The following is a 23,160-nucleotide window of genomic DNA, read 5'->3' on the forward strand; positions in this document are numbered from 1 at the left end:
ATTCAGGGACGTGCCCAGAATCACAGGATTTTGAGCCGAGGCAGAGATTCGAACCTGATTCCTCAGCTCCAAAGTTGGCAGCTTTGGTCATTACGCCACATCCAAGCCAGTACACTTTTATTCTGAACCTTGCTTTCTTCAGCTGTCTGAAAAATGGCGCTTTATGCACAACTGTGTAGCAAGGATGCATGAGCCTGCAAGGGGACGTGTCTGTCTCTAATCTAACACAAGCCATGTCTTAAAGAAAGGGGCATGGCACACATTAAAGTGAAAGCACAGCACGGGGCGCTTTTATAAAAAAAACATGTTTGTCAACTTGACAAACATATGTCTTTTTTTGTAAAAGCTACCCATACCACGCTTTCACTTTAATGGTGGAAGTGCACCTTTCTTTAGATGAGCTGCTTGTTTAGGATAGCCATAAGTGTATTGAGCATGGGAGGTAGAGGGAGTGGAAGTGTCAGGTGTGGGTGGTTGTGTTATTGGTGCAGGTCTGTGTGGTGTGGGTGAGTGTGTGGGCATGCTGTCTCATCCGGTGTGTGAGGTGGTTGGGTAGTGTATGGTTTGTGTTGTGGATGGGCCTGTGTGTGCAGGTGTGATCTTGGGAAAATGCTGCGTGTGGTGGATGGGTCTGTGTCTCAGGGTGTGGTGTCTGTGGCACTGCTGGGTGTGATGGATGGGTCTGTGAGTGCGGGTGTGGTGTCTGACAATGCTGGGTGTGGTGGATGGGTCTAGGTGTGTGGGTGGGGTGTCTGGGAAATGCTGGATGTGGTAGATGGGTCTGTGTGTGCAGGTATGGTCTCTGGGGCAATGCTGGGTGTGGTGGATGGGTCTGTGTTTGCAGGTGTGGTGTCTGGGGTAAAGCTGGGTGTGATGGAAGGGTCTGTGTGTGCAGGTGTGGTGTCTGGGACAATGTTGGGTGTGGTGGATGAGTCTGTGTGTGCCGTTGTGGTATCTATTGCAATGCTAGGTATGGTAGATGGGTCTGAGTGTGCAGCTGTGGGGCTTCGGGAAATGATGGGTGTGTGGTGGATATGGGTGTGTTTTGCTGCAGGGTTTTAGGGAATGCTGGATGCACTGGCTGGGTGTGGGTGTAAGGGTTTGGTGTCCGTGGGCATGCTGGGGGTGGTGGGGTGGTGAGGGTAGTGAGAATGTGATGTGTGGATGCATGCCTGTGTTCCTTGTGTTGTTTATGTTAAGCCTGGGCGGAGTTTGCTTAGCTGTGCTACACAGTACTCCACCACACTACGCAGAGTTCCGTAGGAGGAGTTGCTTGTCCTGCCCGCTCATGAGATGTTTCCACCATATAGCAATGTGGGTTGCGTGTTCGGTGGGAAATATTGCGCGAACTGCACCAAGAGATCCAGCATGGGCACACCCATCTTCTTTCTTTCTCTGTTATGGTGCTGGTTCCTACTTTTAGAAGCCTTATAATCTTTTCAATCCTTGTTTCCAAAAACATTTTTCGTGATCTTTTTCATTTATTATCTTTTCCTCTGTCTTCCTAAGTGTGCATTTTGCATTTTTATTTCTACTTTGTGTGTTTTTTAGTGAGTTTTGTACTGATTTTCTCTCTGCTTCCTTTTTTATGTGTCCTTCCCTCTTCTTCCTGTAGTTTTTTTATATTTTCTACATTTTATTTTCTGCTCCCCATAGCATCATGACAGAGAAGCTGCCTCGAAAGAGGTAGCAACCAAGAGCCGCCAGCCTTAGGGAAGGCGGTGCCCAGAAGGGGTGCAGCCCTGGGCCTTGTTTTCAGAGGTGGAGGTGGTAATACTTGTTTTCTTTGTGCAGCTCCACCTCCTATCCACCCTGACAGCAGGGGGCTGGCCTGGATCTGGGTACAGGTTCCGGGAGCACCAGCAGCGCTGGGCGAGGTATGCCGGACAGTGTTTTACTGCTCTGGGGTCTGATGCACCCACAATCAGCTGATGCACCATTGGTCCAACATCCTGGACAGAGAGCAGGACCTGCTGGACCTTATAGGTGTTGAGGTCACTGGACTCGGTGAGTAGCTAATTATTATTATTAATATTACTTGTGTGTTGTTCTATGCTATTGCTAATATTTTTTTCCCACAAATAGCAAGCATGCAGCTCACTTGCAGGTAAGTTAGGTATGCAAGTCTTATATTATGTGATATCTATTCTAAACAGGTGCTCGGTGCTACAGAATCATACTTGTTTGTGACTTTGCGCTCGCTTGGGCTCGTTATGTCAGAACTTAAGTAATGCAGACTAGAGAGAGTGAGAGATGCTTTGCCTCTGTCTTGTCACTAAGATAGTGGTAGTTAGTAAGAGTAATTTAGCGGCGCACATCCTCTCACTTCAATTCTTAGTTTAAAGACAAAATGCAGACTTCGTGAATTGGCCCGTCAAAGGGGGTTGAGGTTGGGAATGATTGGAAATGAGATATGTTGCATTTATTCCAAAGTCTTTGGGATAGGTAGGCAAGGTGGCCTATAGATAGGATGGTTCACGACCGCAATACTAGGCAACTCTTGTAGTCAAACTAATTTAGGAAAGGTCAATGGTATTGCAATTGCTGTTTTCTGTAAAAAAATATTTTTGGAGAGAATATTTAATATTATTTATTTGCCACCATTCAATTTTTGCCTCTTTAATTATGTCATGCATCAGCATGGAGGGGCAAGATGAGGTCGTCCGAGGTGGGTACGGGAATTGGAGGTGCCTCCCAAGAATGCTCCTCGTCCGATGGCTCTACCAGCCCCAGTAAGTTCTCTGTTGTTAATATAAATACATATTTTCCTAACTTTTACTGCTCCTTTTTTTGAACTATTTATTCCTATCCATGTTCTTATTTTATATTTTTCCTAAATACACTTCGATCTATCCTTTCCAAATTCTTGCTATCCCAGCCTTATCCTATGTACTAAGCTATTTTATCTTTCTAGTGTCTGCATTTTACCTCAAACTGTCTCTGTCTGTACTACTCTGTCTGTAACTGACCTTCTTCTGGTTTTTCCATCAGCTTTCCCTCTCCCTTTATATATTTTGTGGACTGCTTAATGATGCTACTGTAAGACTCAGAGTACCCATTGGTCATGGTCACTTACTAGTGACCATGACCAATGGTACTAGTACAAATACTCTGCCATGCAGATTATTTGCCGAAGTAAGGTATTCTATCCATGTTTGTTGAGATGAGAAGGCTTTCTTTTACTTTCTCCTGCTCAATCAGTAAAACGAGAGAGTGGACATGGTCACTGTGGACACCCCAAAGTTGTGTCTTCTTATCTAGACCTAGTACTATTAGCACCAGTTGATGGTGAACTGATTACAGTGCACCAGGGCTGAATGAAAGGCTGAGAAGACGGAGGACGGCCCCATTGCATTTACCAAACAAGAAGACCTTATGTCCGCCCAGTTGGCCACTCTGATTTCTTTCCAATAACTCAGATTCACCAATAGCTTCAGCCACTCAGTTCAGTCCTTAAAAGGTTGTCTACTTTAGTGGCTTTTCAAAAATTGCCCCCAACAAAATGTCCAACCACATATTTTTGATAGAACATACTGTCTGTATCCAAATTGTACTGATGTGTTTGGTGCATGTATTTTCAACTTTGCTACAGAAAAAATAAATAGGGGGAGGCATTTATGGCATCTAAAGAATGTGCAATGTTTTTTCAAGGCACACCGACCACCAGTGCCGGGGCAAGCGGGGATGACGGCGCCATCCAGGAAGCAGATGCAGCAGTTGCAGGAGGTGACCCAGTGCAGTGGTGGGTGGTGGTAAGTCATATTGCTTGCTAATAGACATTTTATATACTCGCTGTTAGGGTGTACACTGTACTGTTGAGACTTGTGAACAGTTGAAGCTACCCTTCTTTATTAGGCATAGACAGGAGGAGTAAAGTAACTAATGTTCTATTTTGTCTTTAAATCAGCAGAGAAAGTTTCATGAAGAGTCATACCTTGATGGGTTGATGGGAAAGGAAAAGAAGGATGGTAGGAGAAAGGATGGATGAAATGTAATATGACTGGCAGAGAAGGATGTGTGGATGAAATGATACATATACTATAGGTGCCTGAGAGTATGTATGGGTAGCTGAAAGATGTATGAAAGGTGAAAGGATGCCTGCATTGGTGGGTGAAAGTGTATGGGTAAAAGGATTGCTCTGAGGGGTTTGATGGGTCAAAGCAAGGATGCAAGGCTGATAAAATGACAAATGTATGTTGGTGAAAGGTTTGTTGAGATTGAGAGCCATGTTTGGATGGATGGATGGTATTCATAGGTGAAGGCTGGATGAAGAAAATGCAAAATTTAAGTAGTAACTGAGTGAGCAAAGCCAAGGGTAAAGAATAAAAATACTAGAAAAACAATGCAATGATAAATGAAAGAATCAGTGGGAAGAGGAGTAAACAAGGAATTCTTTTTTATCAAGGTTTTTGATTAAAAAATTTGAGGTTGTATTTCAGATTACTCCTTTGACTCACAGAAGATTTCAAGCACAGCATATTATGTACCCACCCATCATTATCAATCACCTCCCTTTGAGTCCCTAACCATGGCTTTTTGCCAGTGACAGCCATGAGTTGCCTATCAATTGCATGGTTACAATAGTAGTACCTCGCCTGATGCATATCATTCGTATATTAGTAACTATTCATTTGCCTTGTTGCAGTCAGGGTATAACTGAGTCATTTAACAGAGTAAGACCATGACAGGGAAAGAGATAATTATCTAGTACAGCTGCCCCACCTTCAGACAGAAACAAAGTAACACAAGATGAGTATGTCTGTCTAGGGCGAAAGCACAGTTGGCTTGCCTTCATTAATTTAGCTAAACAAGAGAGAGAATAATACTTGTATACTCCATAGTGCTTAATGACTGAAACCCAAATCACATCAAAATTGAATAGCCTGAGGAATCGAGGATACCAGCAAATGTTATGTACTGCTAGTGCTACTGTGCCACTATATGTATGATTTTATGTGTTACTGTTTTGCTAAGAGTATTGGTTACAATGAGTCTTTTTTTTCTTGCTGTAGATAATCCTGCCAATTCATCACCTTCACATTCCAACAGGCAGGAGGTAGCAGCCAGGACCCGGCAAAGGAAGATGGAGGCCATCAGGGCCAAATACCAGTGGCTGGTGGCTGAGGAGGAGGAGGAGGAGGCAGCAGCAGCCACAGACTCAAATGACCCTGGCCCCAGCCAGGCCTCAGTGCCTCCGGTAGGATGGCGTTTCAATTAATTGGAAAGGAAGCTCCTAGCCCAGCTCTAGGCCTCTCTTGTCCCTTTTTTAATATTTTGTTTGGTGGGTGAGATTTGTTTGGGAGAGGGTGGGAATGTGGGTGTTAGGGCAATCTTGTTTTTTTTTTTACTTAATGATTTATGGACATTTATGGGCAATTATTTTTTTGTTTAACACAATGGACCCAACCCCTGCTAAGTCCGAGGGAGAGGATTCACCTAAAGGCCAGGGGCCAACGTTTGTGTTCTCACTATCAATATAACTTCCACCACAGAACCAAATGGATCCCTAGGTGTACTAGCCCAACCCCTTACATGGGCCTTCACACACCTTATGATATAGGTGTTCCTTCACCGAAGAAAAACTCTAGCTACTCTGTTCATCCGAAATTTATAGACCAACACAGTTGTGCGAAGAAATGTACAGGATGGCCTCACACACCATCCAGGTGTCAGGCTTCATCATCAGCCATCCCACGTTCGCCAAAGAATCCTCTAATGGCAAACAAGCCCATACTAGGGCTGTGGTTCAAGCATTAGCAGGAAACTGAGGAGAAAAAGAAAAGGGAAAGAGGTCCAATAGTAAAAATCCCTACCCCCTACCGGTAACATTTTAAAACCTTTATACTTTGGTGGGGGAGGGATGGTTAAAAAGCAAATGGACAATAATAGCCCGATTATGGCGCAAATTGTCTGATTATAAACAAACAGGTCTGTTTAGTCAATCGGGTCGACATGTTTCAGCCCCCAAAATAACCCCTGCAGGGGTCCTGGGCTTTCTTCCGTACCAAATTGAACCCTATATATCCCTAATGTGCTTCTGTAATACATGGGTGCTAATTTACATGCATAAAATACCCAGTTGGCCCTTACTCCACTCTGGGTCCTTCTGTGCCAAGAGGAAACTATCTAGAAGACATAAGGATGGATGGTTAGGTGAATAAATTACACACATGTACACCCATACAACAATGACAAAGAAAACATTTTCTGCAGAGTAGCCAAAGTGCATTTGTTTCAAAAGGTTTTGAGCGGACTGCTTGCACACCCAAATGTAATCGCCCGTGTGCGAGTATCATGAATAATACACACTTCACACCCCTATGCTCATGCAAACTCAATTCTAAAACATACAATGTCTGCACGGTGTCTTAATCAAGCCCTGTAATTTGCACATCATTATAATCTTATCTCTGTTATTTTGCAAAATATATGTACACAACATATATGTAAACACACCCACTCACACTGCGATCTTACCCTGTATAGGCTAAATCATGTGCGTCATGGAGAGGTGGGGAAGGGAGTTCTGTAGTCACGCCCTAAAAAGGTTACATTAGTTAGATGGAAAAAATTCATACAGAGAAACTAGGGAGCACCGCACCATTATGCACAATTAGAGAGGAGCGCTTGTCACATATACAGCTTAATTCATCAAGGATCTCCCTTACCGGATCACCTATAGTGTATCCATCTCCTCCTCCTGATGCTGCTGTCCTGTTTGTGTTTTGCCAGCCTTGTGGTGCTTGGCGTCCCTTCAATGACATCATCGATCGGCGACAGACTCTGGATCATGGGAAATGAGGTCCTAAGCTACTGGAATTGTCACTGAGTATGTGACCTATCCTGAAGCGTGCACCAAAAAGCCACAATCACCACAGATCATGTGCTTTGCAGGATCTTGTCAAAGTATTCTAGGCGCGTGAGCCAGCATAAATCAATATGTACTATTAAAGGGCCGGACTATTATTAATTATTATTAACATTTATTAAGCGCATAGCAACCCTTAGGCATCCCAGCGCTAGCGGCAAAACACGAGGGAAGCTTTGATGGCTCACAAAGTGGTATTCTGAAACAGCCAGGTTTTAAGACTCTTTCGGAATGGGAGATGATTGGTCTCTGAATGCAAATCCGGGGGGGAGAGTGTTCCAGAGTCTAGCTATATCATAGGAAAAGGAGCTGCCCCCACTCCTCATCCTCTGAATTGTATGGATGGTTGCTAAACTGAAATTAGCAGAGCGAAGGAGTTTCCTAGGACGGTAGAAAGTGATAAAGTAATTGTTAATGGAAGGGCCCTTCCCCCAGAAAGTCTTATGAGCTATACAGAGGGATTTAAATGTTATTCTCTTTGAGGGAAGCCAGCCAGCCAGTGAAGGGTCCTCAAACCTGGCTTGGTCGATTGAATTCTAGGAATACCCAACAGCAGCCGAGTGGCACAGTTCTGAACCACTTGAAGTTTCCTTGTTGGAGATTTGGGTGCTCCCTGATACATGGAGTTACTGTAGTCCAGGCGAGAAAGAACCAGGGCCTGGACCAGAGTTCTCCTGGCTCCCACAGGGATCAGGGGTAGAATTATTCGCATCATTCTAAAAAAAAACATAGCAGACTCCTGTAACTTCCACTGCTTGCTGGTCAAATGTAAGGGATTTGTCCAGCCAAACACCTAGGCTTTTAATCTTGGACTTAGGGGAAGGAGTAGGTCCAAGACAGATTGGCCATACATGTTTGAAGTCAGTGTTATTTGTGTTGCCCAGGAGCATTATTTCAGTCTTTTCTCCATTAAGCTTGAAACATGAGTGCTGCATTCAAGTTGCCACCTTCTCCAAACAGGATTCAGATCAGATGGAGAATTCTGAGGATGGTTAAGGGATACTACCAACTGGGTATAGTACACGTATGTGACTATGTTGCTGGAATTTTCACATAGACGGTGCTAGTTATTCTGGGAGAGGTAGTCCCAAGATTTATGATTCACATGGAGGAAGGATCTGCCTCTGTCTTTCTGAGCTATGTTCTGTGTCTATTTTTTCTTCTCTCTTAAGATAGAAGTCGGCATTTTTATATCAAGAGGTGCGTAGGCAGTGTTTATACCAAATTAAATAGTGCCCTACTTAAAAGTTAGTTTTCGCTTCATAGGTGTTGTCTGTTATGATTTTATATTAGGATAAAATGAGCGGACCGAACTACACATGCAGCCAAGGTATCTCATCATTCAGACCATTGGTATGTCTTTAATTGGCAAACCTATCTCTGTTCTCTTTCGAAAATTATTTTGCTCATGTCACATCCTGATCTGGGTCTAAGGGCTTCTAATATGACCCACTGCAGGTCTGCATCTGAGTTGTGTAGAGTCAGGTAATGTTTTGATAGGCATGTTGATTTTTTTTGTATCTTACAGTGCTACGATGTTCATTGAGTCTTAATTGAATCTTACATGTTGTCATACCAATATACATTTTTGAGCACGGGCAGGTGATCATTAAGCATGGCTTGAAAATCTTGCAGAATTTGCACATTTTTGACAATTTCACAGTCCGCGAATCGCGAGAAATTGTCAAAGAATTCGCAGTTCGCGAGTTGTTTTTTTTTTGCTTGGTCGCTCTTCAAAAACACAATCTCGCAAGCGGCGTTGACTTACCGTGATTCTGAGTGAGTTCGCCGAGTTGTTTTCCTCCCGGTTTGTGTGTGCTGCGCCATTTTCAATCTTGCTGCGTGATCGCGCGAGACTTTTCGACCGCAACTACGTCATAGGGTCCGACCATCTTGCACTGCGAGACTTGTTGAACGCGAATACGCCATAAGGGCCCGCGATCACGCACTGCGAGAGAAAACAATTGCGAAGACATAGATACGACGCGCAGCTGACATCCGGCGGGAGATTTGAACAACTCGCTTTCCCGAAATAGCACAAATTGCAATTCTGCGCAAGAAATCTATCGCTAGCAGCATAAACCTCCTGAAAAGCGTGTCTTCTGAACGTGTTTTCAGTGCTGCTGGTGCCATGGTCACTTCAAAAAGGACCCGCCTCTCGCCCAAAAATGTGGAGAGGTTAACAATGACCAAGATGAATCAGCACTTCGTACCACCAGATAAAGAAATAAGTGAATCCACGCAGGAAGAAGAGGACACCGACTTAGGTGACGGAAGTTCTTCTCTGTTAGCTGACCTACTCCACGTTCAATTCACAGAGTTTGAGGGTGAGGTCTACTTCCCTGACAACTAGGCTTGTAATACTTACTTTTTTTTCTTCCGTCCTTATTGACTTTTATTTCTGTGTCTTTCTTTGATTAGCAACTTTTTGCACAACAAAACTTTAATCACAACAAATCCATCAGCAGCACTGTCTTCATATTATTTCCATATTGAAGTGCCGCTGTCTGCATTCCTGAAGTTCACAAGTTCACAACTCAGTCATGCTCTTGTATCCTCCTTCTCCAGACTCCCCCTTTCCATTTCCCTCAAGGCAGATGGTCGGATTACGCAGAATCAAGAAACTGTCGCTTCGTAGATGAGTACCCTCAAAAGAAGTGGGACTGGAATGACTGACTATGCTGACTGTTACTTCTGAAATTGACACGAGAGGCTGCCCTGTGGCCCTTCATTTAAGAACAAGATGCTGACAAGTGGAACAGGTAATGAATGATGAGATGGCATGCAGTGGACAACACTGGCTGTCTGGCTCTGATGAAAGCAATTGTTGTTTGTTTGTTGTGCATGAAGCAAATCCTATCTATGTGTTCTGTTATTATTATTTAATCTCTTACACACTAGCGGTAACTCAAGTGTACTCTGTTTACCTTGTTTAATACAAATTGTACTTCTACTGCAGAGGCCGCTACGTTGCATTTTTCAATATGGAAAATGTCCTTGGACTCACTGTGTATAGACTGTGACTGCATGAACAACATTGAGTTTGCCAACACCATGATGATGATGATGAGTCATGATGACCAAAGTTACATATTATCTTTACAGTCACTCACTGGGATGGATTGATCATCATCGTCGATTTACGGAAGAACTATGCCCATTTCGTGAGTGGCAAACAGGTAAACAAGTCAACAACAACCACAGCAGAAATACGTGTCTGTCTAGTCATGCTATGGAGTGGTCGAGCCAGTGTAGTAGGGTTATGCCAGAGTCAAGACAGCGGTTGATGTAAAATTGCGGCTATGTGTCTTGCTGTATAAAATTACATCTGCTTTGTCCGTCTGTGTCAAGGAGGTATGCTACATGGAGGTTGGTTCACTCAGTGGTGCCTGCCTTGACCGTCTGCATGGCCCTGCCCCTGGCCTGCTGTGTGCTATAATAATCCTAGAAACAGAGACTCAGGGTTTAGAAATGATGCATGTATGTAATACTGTTGCCTCTGAAAGTGAAAGTGTTATTTTTGCACTACACACCATACCTTATATTTTTCCTCCGTGGTGTTTTAATATCCCTTTCTGTTTTTCCATCAACAATTACAGGTCGGCACTTACCTTGTGCGATGGGAAAAACATTAACTCAGGCTTACCATAGCAATTCTGCATCTGTCAGGCAGGCAGTGGACAGTGTGGGCCCCAAGATTGATCGACGGAGCGCCCGATGGAATGGAGGAGTACCGCGAATAAGAGGAATAGCTGGATGCATGCAACTTCCCAATTTTACCAGGACAACTACAACATACAGTTACAGTATCCACTTCACTTGTCCTTATCTTTTAAATAATGTTATTGTTGTGAACTTCTATGAGGCTTGTATCCAAAGATTTGTTTTTCTTCATTTGTTGTTTGTCCATGCTGTGTTTTTTTTTTATTTCTCCAAAAAACGTTTCCAAAACCCCCCATTCCCATCCATTTTTCAAACTCTAACCCTCTTCCCCCGGGCTGTGTGGTTTTCATTGAGGTGTGTGAGTAAATTACACCAATAATTCCACACGCTTGCTGGGGAGGATAAGGTCAAAGCAACAGAAAATCAATTTAAAGGCAGGTCAAGGAATCTGCGGATATAATCCTATTCTACTTGACACACACCCATGAGTATTTGCAAATCATTTCAGAATTTCATGTCCGCCATCAAATGGATTCATTAACAACAGCATCATCCTATAAGTGACGAAAGCTTACGCTGCTGTGTCCTTCAAAACTAGTTCTTGTAGTAGCCATAATCCACGCAACTACTAGTTAACTTTTGATTGAATACTTTAGCATTGCTTAGGCTACAATTTAATTTATGGCACTGTTCTTGTGTACTGTACTATCGTACTGTTCTAATGCTCCTCTCAGGCCACTCAATGTCTAATTTCCTTTTTTTTCATATGCTGCTACTGCCAGTGTGTACCGCTACTACTAACACCACAATGATGCCATTTCATCCATCCAGGATTCCATAGCAACCTTAATCGCCATTTGCCATGCAGCCATCCCTGTGCCTAGCCCTATTCTCAAACAAGAATCACAGGTAAGATAAGCATTTTGGGGGAGGAAGGATAATGGAGTAGGAGGAGAGGAGAGACTGACGGTAGTACTAGTAAAGTAGTAGGACAATTGAATTCACTAACTCTGTCAGTGGCACCTTTTTACAAATTTGGGCCATTACTTAGACAATTTGAATCAAGCAGCCGGTTATGTTTCAGGAAAACAAACGTACAGTTAATCCCCCCTGCCTCCCTCAAAAAACAGTAAAAACGCGTATGCTATGTTTAACACCTTGGCTGCTATGGGTTTTCCCGCTGGGTGCTGCTATAACAAGATCCCCATTATTCATGACAAAGCCAGCTCGTCATAAGCACAGGGCAGGTAACACCCATGACGAGCTGTCTTTGTCATCAGCACTGAAGGGGTTAAGTAGAAAATAAATAATTATTTTGATCCCTAACAAAAATAAACTATCCCACAAGACCCGACCCAACCCTCTCCCTAACCAATGTCCATGAAATCAAATGTCCCAAAAGTCCAAAAACCCGTCCTCCTGTGGCCAGGGGGTCAAGTAGCTCTCTCCGGAGGTCCTTGAGCAGGGCTTTCTGCCTCGCCGGCTCCCGCTCAATGTAGGCCACTCGCAGGGTTAGTCGGTGGATGCGAGCCTTGCTGATACTGTGCGGGGCAGCTGCTAGTTTTGCTGCTTGACCACTGGAGGATTGCGCTGACTGTATGACTCAGGGGCAGCGGAGGAGGATGCAGCTGCCGTGGATGTTGTTGACTGACTGCGAGTCATCCTCCTCCTCCTGAGCCACCAGCTACCGATATTCGGTGACAATTGCCTCCAGCTTCCTTTGCCGGGCCCGGATAGCCAACTCCTTCCTTGTTAGTTTAGAAGGAGTATCTATATGAAGATAGAAAAACATACTGTAACCAATACTCCTTAAGATTAACACAAAATAATTCAACAGAAAGTTGTGTCACATTAGCCCTAGCAACTTGCAAGCACAGTACATAACATTTGTGCAATCTATCTATCTAACCTCCCACTTCGTCAGCCTCTGCTCTAACATTAGTGGGAGTTTCAGGAATTCTAGTAGCACTATATGGACTCACTACATTAGACTCAGACAGTACTAGGGGTGAGCGCAAAATCCGTTCCGCTCGCGGATTTTGCGAATTTTCGGTACATTCGTTATCCGCGAACTCCTGCAAATTTACCGCGAATTCGCAAATCCGCGAGCGGCGGATTCCGGGGGCAAAAGTTGGAGCCTGGCTGGCCTGTTGTAACTATTTTACGATGGCGCCGGCAAGCTGCCAGCGCCATCCTAAAATAGTTACTAAGTTAGCTTCAACAGGAAGCTCTAATAGATAAAATAAAGCAGGTGCTCGCACCTGCTTTATTTTATCTATTAGAGCTTCCTGTTAAAGCTAATTTAGTAAGTATTTTAGGATGGCGCTGGCAGCTTGCCGGCGCCATCGTAAAATATTTACAATATGCCCTTCCTGTGAGTGACTCATTCATCAGCCCAAAAACAATCGTGAGCGTCGTCGAGGCAGCTGTGCCTTCTTCCCAAATCTACCGTGGAAAATCAGCTGTGATGCTGGATAGAGGCCTTTGCATCCTTGACTTTCACGAGCGCAATACCCGTGCTGTTCCTGTGACCAGGAACTTCTTTCTCTTCATCTGCTGAACTGATCTTTCTCTGACCTTTTATACACACAAGAAGCATGTGAACTCGCATGGAAGCCCTGCCCATTTGGCCCCGCCCACACACTCGCGGTTTGCACCGTCTTCCCGCCATTCACCCACTATGATGGACAGCTCACTCAAGGGACCCCTGCACCCTTCGGGGCGCCTGACTTTGGGCTTGTAAGCTCCCTCCCCCCCCCACACACTCGCAGTGTGCACCGTCTTCCCACCATTGACCCCCTATGATGGACAGCTCACCCAAGAGAACCCTGCGCCCCTCAGGGCGATTGCATAGTAACACACACATGGCCGCTGCAACATGCCCTTCCTGTGAGTGACTCATTCATCAGCCCAAAAACAATCGTGAGCGTCGTCGAGGCAGGTGTGCCTTCTTCCCAAATCTACCAAGGAAAATCAGCTGTGATGCTGGATAGAGGCCTTTGCATCCTTGACTTTCACGAGCGCGATACCCGTGCTGTTCCTGTGACCAGGAGCTTCTTTCTCTTCATCTGCTGAACTGATCTTTCTCTGACCTTTTATACACACAAGAAGCATGTGAACTCGCATGGAAGCCCTGCCCGTTTGGCCCCGCCCACACACTCGCGGTTTGCACCGTCTTCCCGCCATTCACCCACTATGATGGACAGCTCACTCAAGGGACCCCTGCGCCCTTCGGGGTGCCTGACTTTGGGCTTGGAAGCCCCCCCCCACACACACTTGCAGTGTGCACCGTCTTCCCACCATTGACCCACTATGATGGACAGCTCACCCAAGGGAACCCTGCGCCCCTCGGGGCGATTGCATAGTAACACACACATGTCCGCTGAAACTAGTTGAAGCTGAAATGAAGTGACTCATTCAGCAGGGCAAATCCGCGGATCCGCAAATCCGCAAATCCGCCGATTTTGCGGATCTACGATCCGCAAATCCGCAAAATCCGCGGATCGTGGATCTGCAAAATCCGCCCATACCTAGACAGTACACCAGTCTTCTTCTTCTCTCTTGTTTAGCGAAATTAGTACGTAAACTTGTGGAAGCCGGCATAATGCCAGCATAGTCAGCTTGCACCCAAGAAAAACAGACGCAAGCCATGATGACGCAGACTTGCGTTACTGATACCAGTCCAGGAAATGCATGTGGTGATTGGTGAAGCTCTTACTTTTCTATTACGAGTGGCACTGGCCATACTCTGTTACAAGGGCTACTGCTCAATTAATTTAACTTTTACCCTGCCCTGTCCCTGACTACTACAAAAGGAAAATGAAGAAGATAATATGATCAACCATCCCTTCACAGGATATTTGCTTATTTAAGGGATGACTTTAGGTGCTTTGTTTTAATTGATTGAGTGAACACCGATAGGCCAAACATGAATGACAGAGTTAAAAAAAATTAACAGAGGTAGTGAGTGGTCCCCTTAATCGCCGGAGGAAGGCACTTGTGAGTTGACTTGTGACTTGACTTGATAATGTGAACTATACAATAGATACACAATATATGCTGTGCTTGCAAACTACTGTTAGTCAAGGGAATAATCTGAAAAATTACAATTTCTACTTTCCTCGGCTTTGCTACTCTGGCATGGACATGCGGTGTTACATGCTTATCAAAGTAACACTCTTCATCCAGTGACCGTCTACTCTGTCTACTCCATGTACACCTAAGCTATCTATGAGGAAGATACCATCCAGGCATCCATCAATTGAAAGTAAATGTCAATCATTCTTCTTAATGTCTAAACTGGACAAACCTTACTTTTTTGTAAACCGCCAGCCATACATCCGTGCTTGACTTGCATTTGAATTCGAACCAAAGGATATATTGCGCACACATACAGTTCCTGTTTCACCCACCCAGGCACTCTTTTCTTTCTCCTTCCACCCATCCTTGCTTCAGCCTTCAACCGGCCATGCATCAGATTCCCAGCCAACTGTGCCTGCATTCAAAAACGCGTATCATTCTTTGACAGTCAATAATTTAACTTGCTCGTCCTTCCTTACACCTTTCTTTCCCTTTTAGTTCATCCCATCCATCAAGTTCATCTCTGATCTGACTTGACTCCTCGATAAAACTTTCTCAGCTGAGTTGAAGTCAAATTTACAGTAGGCCACTGGTTACTCGTCAACTCTGCTATTGCTAATGTGAAGTCAAGGGTGACTGTCTTCTACCTGGTTGACAAAAACTTAGTTCTAAATTTGTAAGTCTTCTTAACAGGAAAGTGTACTTACTTGTACTGTACAACATATACAGCCCTGCAGCGAGCCTACTCTGCAATCTCAATAAGGAAGGAATATAATAGCTTAAGCTTACCACTGCCCGCCACCACCGTGGCATCCCCTAAAGCAGTTCCTGCTGGCACATCCGCCCCTGGAGTGACCGCCTCCGCGCTGACCCCGACACTGGTGGTCGGCTGTGCCGATGGTGTTAAGCCTAGAAAATACATTTAATATTTTTAGATCATCACTCAGTCAGTCAGTCATAAAGCCTTTATTGTGAATATTTTATCATAAAATACATACTATACACTTCATATATTACAAAATACAATTAATCCAAAAAACAGTATAAAATTGATTATCCATAGTATGTCATAATAACACATATAAATAGATAACAAGCTAAAACCTGTGATAAAAAGATATTAAATATAAAATTTTGCAAAAGACTTGACAGTTTGATAAAACTATTTTAAAACAAATGGGACCCTCCTCCCCTATCCTTAAGGCCTAATAAAGGCCACTACCACAGTTGTCACAGCATAACTTATGGACCAAAAAAATAAAAAAATAAAAAATCAATTTAGTAACTAATCCTCCAAGACCGGAGTATCCAGGCCCACCTGATGATTTTAGCCACACCAATAACCACGACTTTTGAAGTATCGGTTTTAAGTATTCTACTAGCTACCTGTGCGGATCTTATACCCAGTATCCGACATACAGGTCGTAGCCACAGCCGTCTTGGTTAGAGATACTCAGGACAAACAAGGAGGAAGTGGTCAACTGTTTCAATCTGGTCCACACAAAAGGGGCATTTTCCACTACCAGATGTATTCCAGCTTTTCGTTAGGCCTCGTAGCGGTAGGGAGCCAAGTCCAAACTGATGATACAGTTTATTATCCTGTGACTTTGTTATAGTATCCCAGTACGAAAGGAATCGTCCTTGATTGCCAAATATATTGCAGTCAAGGATCTACCAGTCAAGGAAGCATGACGCTTAGCTATGGTCCTATTCCAATACGCATCCCTAAAAATCTTTTTCGAGGGGAAGACAGCTGTATCAGGGTTGGTCCACAGCTCCCCCATCCCAATATCGGTCAGAATGGTTTTCATTTCAGACAGCCAGGTAATCCTATGTGAGCCCCCTAGTCCTTTAACTTCTAGTAGGGCCTTAGCAAATAGGGACAAATCCGGAGTAGTCCACAGGCGTCACCAAAATGCCAGCACCATGTCCTCAATGGGCTGACAACCTAAATCATATAGGAGAGGTATACGTGGGGAAGATTGTGGTAACCCTACAGCAGACCTAAGAAATTTGTTTTGTGCCACCTCAAAGGAGTCCAGATTACTAAAACCCCATAATTCAGCACCGTACATTATGGATGGAAGGATTTTAGAGCCATAAATTTTAATCAGGGGAGCCATAGGTTTAGGTAGACAATACCTATGTTCTTTGAGCAAGGCTCCACCTAACTGAGTGTGCTTTAGGGTGAAAAGATCAATCTGGGTCTTCCAACTTAGATTATCACTAAAGGTGACCCCCAAATAGGTAAAGGTAGCAGTCTGTTCCAAGGTGGCTCCTCCCATATGAACCCTTGCTTTAACTGGTCTTGAGCCATGAGGGACCATAAACTTGGTCTTCCCCACATTAACCTCTAGCTCATGCTCATGGCAAAACAACTCAAAATGGGACAGTGCTAACTGTAGCCCCTGTCGCGTCTTAGAAATTAAAAGAGTGTCGTCCGCGAACATGAGCAAGGGGACTTTCATACCAGCTATAGAGGGTGCATCTGTGGGGAAGTTGGAAAAATAATTTATAACCCAGTTAATAAACAGAGAAAACTAGGTGGGGGCTAGTCAACACCCTTGTCTTACCCCTTTGGACACCTCAAATCTTGCCGTCACCTCCCCTGGTTTACCCCAGCGAACCTGGGCATATGTGTGTTCGTGTATATTGACCAAAAACCTCACCAGTTCTTGTGACATACCCATCTCCCAGAGGACTTCCCATAATTTGGTCCTTGGCACAAGGTCAAAAGGGGACCTTAGGTCCACGAAGGCTGCAAAGAGCATACCACCCCGAGGAATACTTCCATCCAATACAAGAGTACGAACCTGAAAGCTTGATCAAGGGTCCCAAAATGCATCTGGAAACCCGCCTGTAATGGCGTTAATATTAGCCCTGGGCACAGTGGGCGTAGTGGGGCTTCGCGGAGCTACGTGAAGTGGGCGAGAAACTACGCCCACCTCCGCACTCCGCGTAGCCCCACTACGCACCGCAGGCCTCCCTCCCTCCCGCCCTCCCTAAATCCTTTAATTTAAACGTTAGTAATAATTAAAAGGCCGCCCGCACATGCGCATTAGTACCCAAGACGGCGCAGATGAAGAAAGGGAGACCCGGAGACGCGGCGGGCAGCGGCGCGCAAGGTAAGTGCCTTTTAATTATTACTAACGTTTAAATTAAAGTATTTAGGGAGGGCGGGAGGGAGGCGGGTGGCGGCCAGCTACGCTCCATCTGCGGAGCGTGCGTAGTGCCGAATTCTACGCCTGCTACGCAAAATGCGTAGAAGCCGGCACTACGCACACTCCGTGCACGGAGCGTAGCTGCTCGCCCACCCTTAGTTAATATGTCAGTTTCAGACATCCAGCTCTGAATACGTCCCAATACCAGACGGGCTATCATTTTTTCGACTGCATCTATAAGACTAATCGGACGATAATTGGCCGGGGCAGAACGATCACCTTTCTTGTAGATCGGTAATATCTGTGCCCCGAACCAAGCATCGGGAACCGATGCTCCACTGGCCAGGGCGTTAGCTAGGATAGTTAAATAGGGGACCCATAGGTCTTGCTCCTGTTTGATTAAATCTGCGGGAATACAGTCAGGACCCGGGGCTTTGCCGCTCGGGATTAATTTCAAAATTGACTTTACCTCACTAGGAACAAATATTAGGGCTTCTTCACAAGCAAGGGTCGGTAGTACTGCTTCTGGATTGACCCTAGTCTTAAACTGATTTTCAAAAAAACATACCCACTGCTGAAGCTCAACATGGGTAGTGGGGTTCATATCCTGCGGGCACTTACCCCATCTAAGGAGGTGCCAAAATTGGGACATGTTTCTGCCCTCACAAGCCCTATATAACTCCCTCCAACGAGCTTCATCCCAATTTTTCCTTGCTTTTAATTGGGCAGATTTATAATTAGCTCTACTGCTTCTAATATTGTTTGGTGACCTAGATTTAATAGCTGATAGCAGCGCTTTATGAGCCTGTGTACAACGTACATCGTACCAGGAATTTTTCCTCTGCATTTTGTTTTTGCCGTTCGCAGGAATACTTTTAATAAAAAGGGTTTCAAGCCCCAAAAATAATTCACTATGGATACTCGGGATAATATCCTTAATCCCCTCCTGGGACTCACGTCTGGACCGCTTGTCCATAGCCATGCTAACCAGATTCCCAATAACAGCCCCAGTTTTCACATTTGAGCCTATCTTTGGCCATCAAACTCTTCTCTGGTCATTTGTTAACGTTAATGTCGCCTGCACAATGGCAGCATCCTCAATGGGGGAACCAGTGAAACTACTATCAGATAAAAACAACATCAGGGGGCTATGGTCGCTTTCTAATCTATCAATAACCACCATATCTATAATAGCCAGCCATAACTCCAGGTTAAACAAAATGTAATCAATTCGACTCCCACATCTACCATTGGCAAATGTCATCTTCCCTAACCTATCAGACTTCGTTCTGCTGTTAGCTGCCCTCATTCCCTTATCGAGACACAGACCCTTCTCGTGTATAGCTGCTTGGGTCCATTTCCTTATGGGTTTTAATTCCAACTGGGGAACTCCCCACAGGGAATCCTCGACCTCAGATAATTTCCCATCGTCCTCATCCAGAGGCTCAAAGCAAGTGTTAAAGTCACCTGCCACCACCCTGTGACCATCATTCGGCTCAGTACTAAGGAGGTTCTCCAAAAGTAAAACTGTTGGGGAACACTTCCCTCCTGGAAGACCCCTCACATAGATGTTTATAATGAGGATGTTAAGGCCCATTGTATAGCTAACCCTAATAGCCAACATGTCAGGGCTATGAATCGGAATTTCAACTACTATGACACCCTCACATTGGAGTACCCAAGTGGTCAAGCCACCCACAGGTCTTCCTCTAAAGCCCTCTAAAGCCCTTAAATATTTCAGATAACCTATGCGGAATATGAAATCTACCGCCCAGGCCTCTTGAAAGCACCATATATCTGCCTGATCAATAAAATCCACCTAGTCGGATACATCCAGCTTGGATTCTAACCCTGCTATGTTCCATGAAGAAACCATAACGGTGTGGCAATCAGAGTTTATATTTGACACCTGGTTACCCAGGTTAGAGTAAAGAGCTGGGCATACACTGAGGGGGCCTTCAATTGTAGGGGGTGGAACAGATACACATTCATCTCCTTGGGGCATTGGTTCGACTTGGGCCGGTGACACCCACCATAATGGTGCAGAAACCCCGGTTGCCACTGGCCGAGGTGAAACAATACTGTCCCTCAGTCAATCGTTATCCTCCTGGGTAGATAAGGGGGAAAACAGCTATGAGTCATAATAGGCTGCAGAACCGGGCTGGGAACACTAAGCAAAGCCCAATGCTCTCTGTTAAACATAGCCCTTCCTGGTTTATAAAAATAACTCAAGGGTAAGATCTTAATCTCATTAGATGTGGGAACATATTGAGAGGCCATATCTAATATGTGTTCTACCAATAACGGGGACCTTAAACTCAGCTCCACACAGTCCCCTGCCAAAGATTTATGAGAATGACTGACCCAATTGACTCGCCTAACCATTTTAAATTCCTCAAACAATACTTTGCTATTCCCAAATTTTTTCCCAAGACAGTACAGGGCTTTATTTTTAAGATTAGACCAGTGCTCACTAGACCCTTCTGGGAGTGTTGGAACATTGGATAAAATTACTGTGCATGGGGTGGCTTCCGGGAGGAGGTGTAAGCTTGGTAACATGACCCCCTACTTCCTGTCCATCTAGCCTTAACCTATTCCACATTATCTGCTGCTCTGGCAGAGCCCTACTGCCGGTATTAGTAGGCACCACAGTCTGTTTTGAGGTTTCCCTGGTCCCTGTATGGCCCTGTGAGTTTTCTGATAAAAGTCTTGGAGCACTGTGTCTGGTAATAGCCCCCTCACCAGTGTGACTATCAGCTACCTTACAATTCGACTGGGGTAATAATGCATCTAAAGATGGTTTATTTTTAAAACTAGCTTCGATACGATTAAGCCTTTCCACCACAGAATCAAGCTTTTTCAAGACGGGTTGTATAAGAGTTACTAACTAGTCCCCAAGTTAAGAACATAATGACTCAAGATTAGGCTGGGCCATAGATTGCAGTGGTAATATGCCTATAGGGGCAGTGATATTCTCGTGTAGTTGAACCCCTATATGGCCGGATACAGCCGTAGAAGCATTTTGCTTACTAGGACCTCGCCCTTTCCTTTTCTTACTTGGTGGTACTCTTACTTTCCCTTCATTGGCTTTTTTCCCCTGCGTGGTTACCCTAGCTGGGCTTGGAGGGCTACTTATGATTAAAGAGGGATCGGTAATCCCAGACCTTGATGTTAAACACACGGGACTGGTCGGGGAGCAATTTCCAGAAAGGTTGCCCTCTAGGTTATCCTATACAACAAGAGGCTGAGCACAAGGTAATGATAGGGCTGGTTCCAAGGAGAGCCTACGCTCCACGGCTAAAATCTTTTGATTAAGTGCTGTTTCTGCCCTGGTCAAATAATCGTCTAGGGTCCCTACCACCCTATCGACGACCTTCCTTTTGCTCATGTCTAATAGATTGTTTGCTGCCAAAGGATCCCTTAGACGTGTAGAACAACTACCCCGCAATATACAGTACAATTAGTAAGGGATAACCAACAACAATCACACAGTCTTACAGTCTGGAGAAGTAAGTAGAAGGTGTTAGAGCTATGGCCCGGTCCGGTCTCCTCTGGACTCGGACGGCCTCAGACTGTCCCGCCCTTGTCCCGGGCTTCTCCCGGCGCTCGCCTGCGCGCGTCCCACGAGGCGGGAGATGTCCCGTGTTCTTTTGGCACCAGCAGGTGCAGCGGGAGCGTCACAGGTGTGCCGGGGCAGCTGGGGGATGTAGTCCCTGGTCCCTGAGCCCGGTTAGCCATTTCCCTCACGGCAGGATTCGCCCGATAGAAAGGCCGTTTCCCTCACGGCAAGATGCAGGTAAGTGTAGGCAGTGGCAGTGGATGATTCAGCTCCTTAAATCTTGAGTTATCTAAGTCTAGTGGTCTATATACCCCACTCCCTATTTTGTCTAGGAATGAAAAAATAATATGTTATACAGAAACAAATTAAATTATTTGTGACTCTCTAGTCTAACAAAAAATTTCCCTTTCGGAAGGGGAGGGTGTTTTTTATTTATGCTTAGCCATAACATGCTACACTTTTTTGCTCAACTGATGAATGCTTGCTTTTTAACACGCACCATTTTTCTCATAACAGACAGAAGCTTCCCTTTTACGAACAAGAGCAAGATGTTACTCGGAGTTGTAATCATCACCACCAGTACTTTAAGTTCCAACCAGGTGAGGAGTCTCCCACAATTAATGTGTAAAATCAGCCACTGTTCAGTTTTCAAGAGTTCACCGTTTCTCTTCTATGAAGTTGATTTTAATAAATGTTTTTCTATAATGCACAAATGAAAATTAATATACAGGGTACACACAGAGCTAGTTGTTTTACTTTTAATAAAGCTTTAAAACGTACATAAACTCTGTGGTTTTTGGTCATGAGTCAGTGAGCGAAAGGGTTTGCAATTTGCAAGCATGAGCCCGTGACTCTGAGAGGTCGGGACTCTGACTCCGTAGTCTTATGTTCTGGGTTGTATTATAATCATTGGGGATCATCGTTGCATTCAGGAGCTAAATAATGACTCTGACACACTAGCTAGTCAGTAAGGAGATTGGGGGTTCAACTTCTGTTATGACTGAGGTATGTAAGTCTAACTGCGCCTATTATCACCAATGCCCTATTTCTTGTCCATAGTTCTGTATATGCAGAATAGTCCCTGCAACAGTAGTAGTATGTCCTCCTATCCAATAAAAGAGTAAACAAGTATCTTATTCTTGGTGGCCATTGACATGTTATTGTTGGGAATTGTCAAAGCATAAACATTAAGAAGACTTCAATAGACATTATGGACAACCCAGAGAACTGCACTTAGTGCCTAGAGCAGAGGTCTTCAAACTTTTTGATGCTGAGACCCCCTTGTAAAACCTTTTTAGGCGTAAGGACCCCCTTCCGACAAAAGTTTCTAGAAACTGGTACTCCTCATCATCAACTTTTGACAACCATAAATGCGCCTGTTAGACCTCATCACATCCATTCATCATTCATCCACCCAGACTTTCACACATCCATCCATCCTTTCATCCTTATATCCATCCTTCCATCCATACATCCATCCTTCAAGCATCCACCCTTTCATCCTTCCATCCATACATCCATCCTTTACCCACCCATCCACCCTTCCATCCATCCACCCATCATTCATCCACCCACCTTTTCACACATCCATCCATCATTCATCTATGCAACCTTTTATCCATCCATACATCCATCCACCCTTTCATCCATACATCCATCCATCCTTCATCCGTCCACCCTTTCATCCTTCCATCCATACACCCTTTCATCCATTCATCCACCATTTCATCCTTACATCCATACATCTATCCTTCATCCATCCACCCTTTCATCCTTCCATCCATCCATCCTTCATACATCCACCCTTTCATCCATAAATCTATCCTTTA

Source organism: Lissotriton vulgaris, chromosome 2_1 (genome assembly GCF_964263255.1).
Source record: "Lissotriton vulgaris chromosome 2_1, aLisVul1.2, whole genome shotgun sequence".
NCBI lineage: Eukaryota > Metazoa > Chordata > Amphibia > Caudata > Salamandridae > Lissotriton > Lissotriton vulgaris.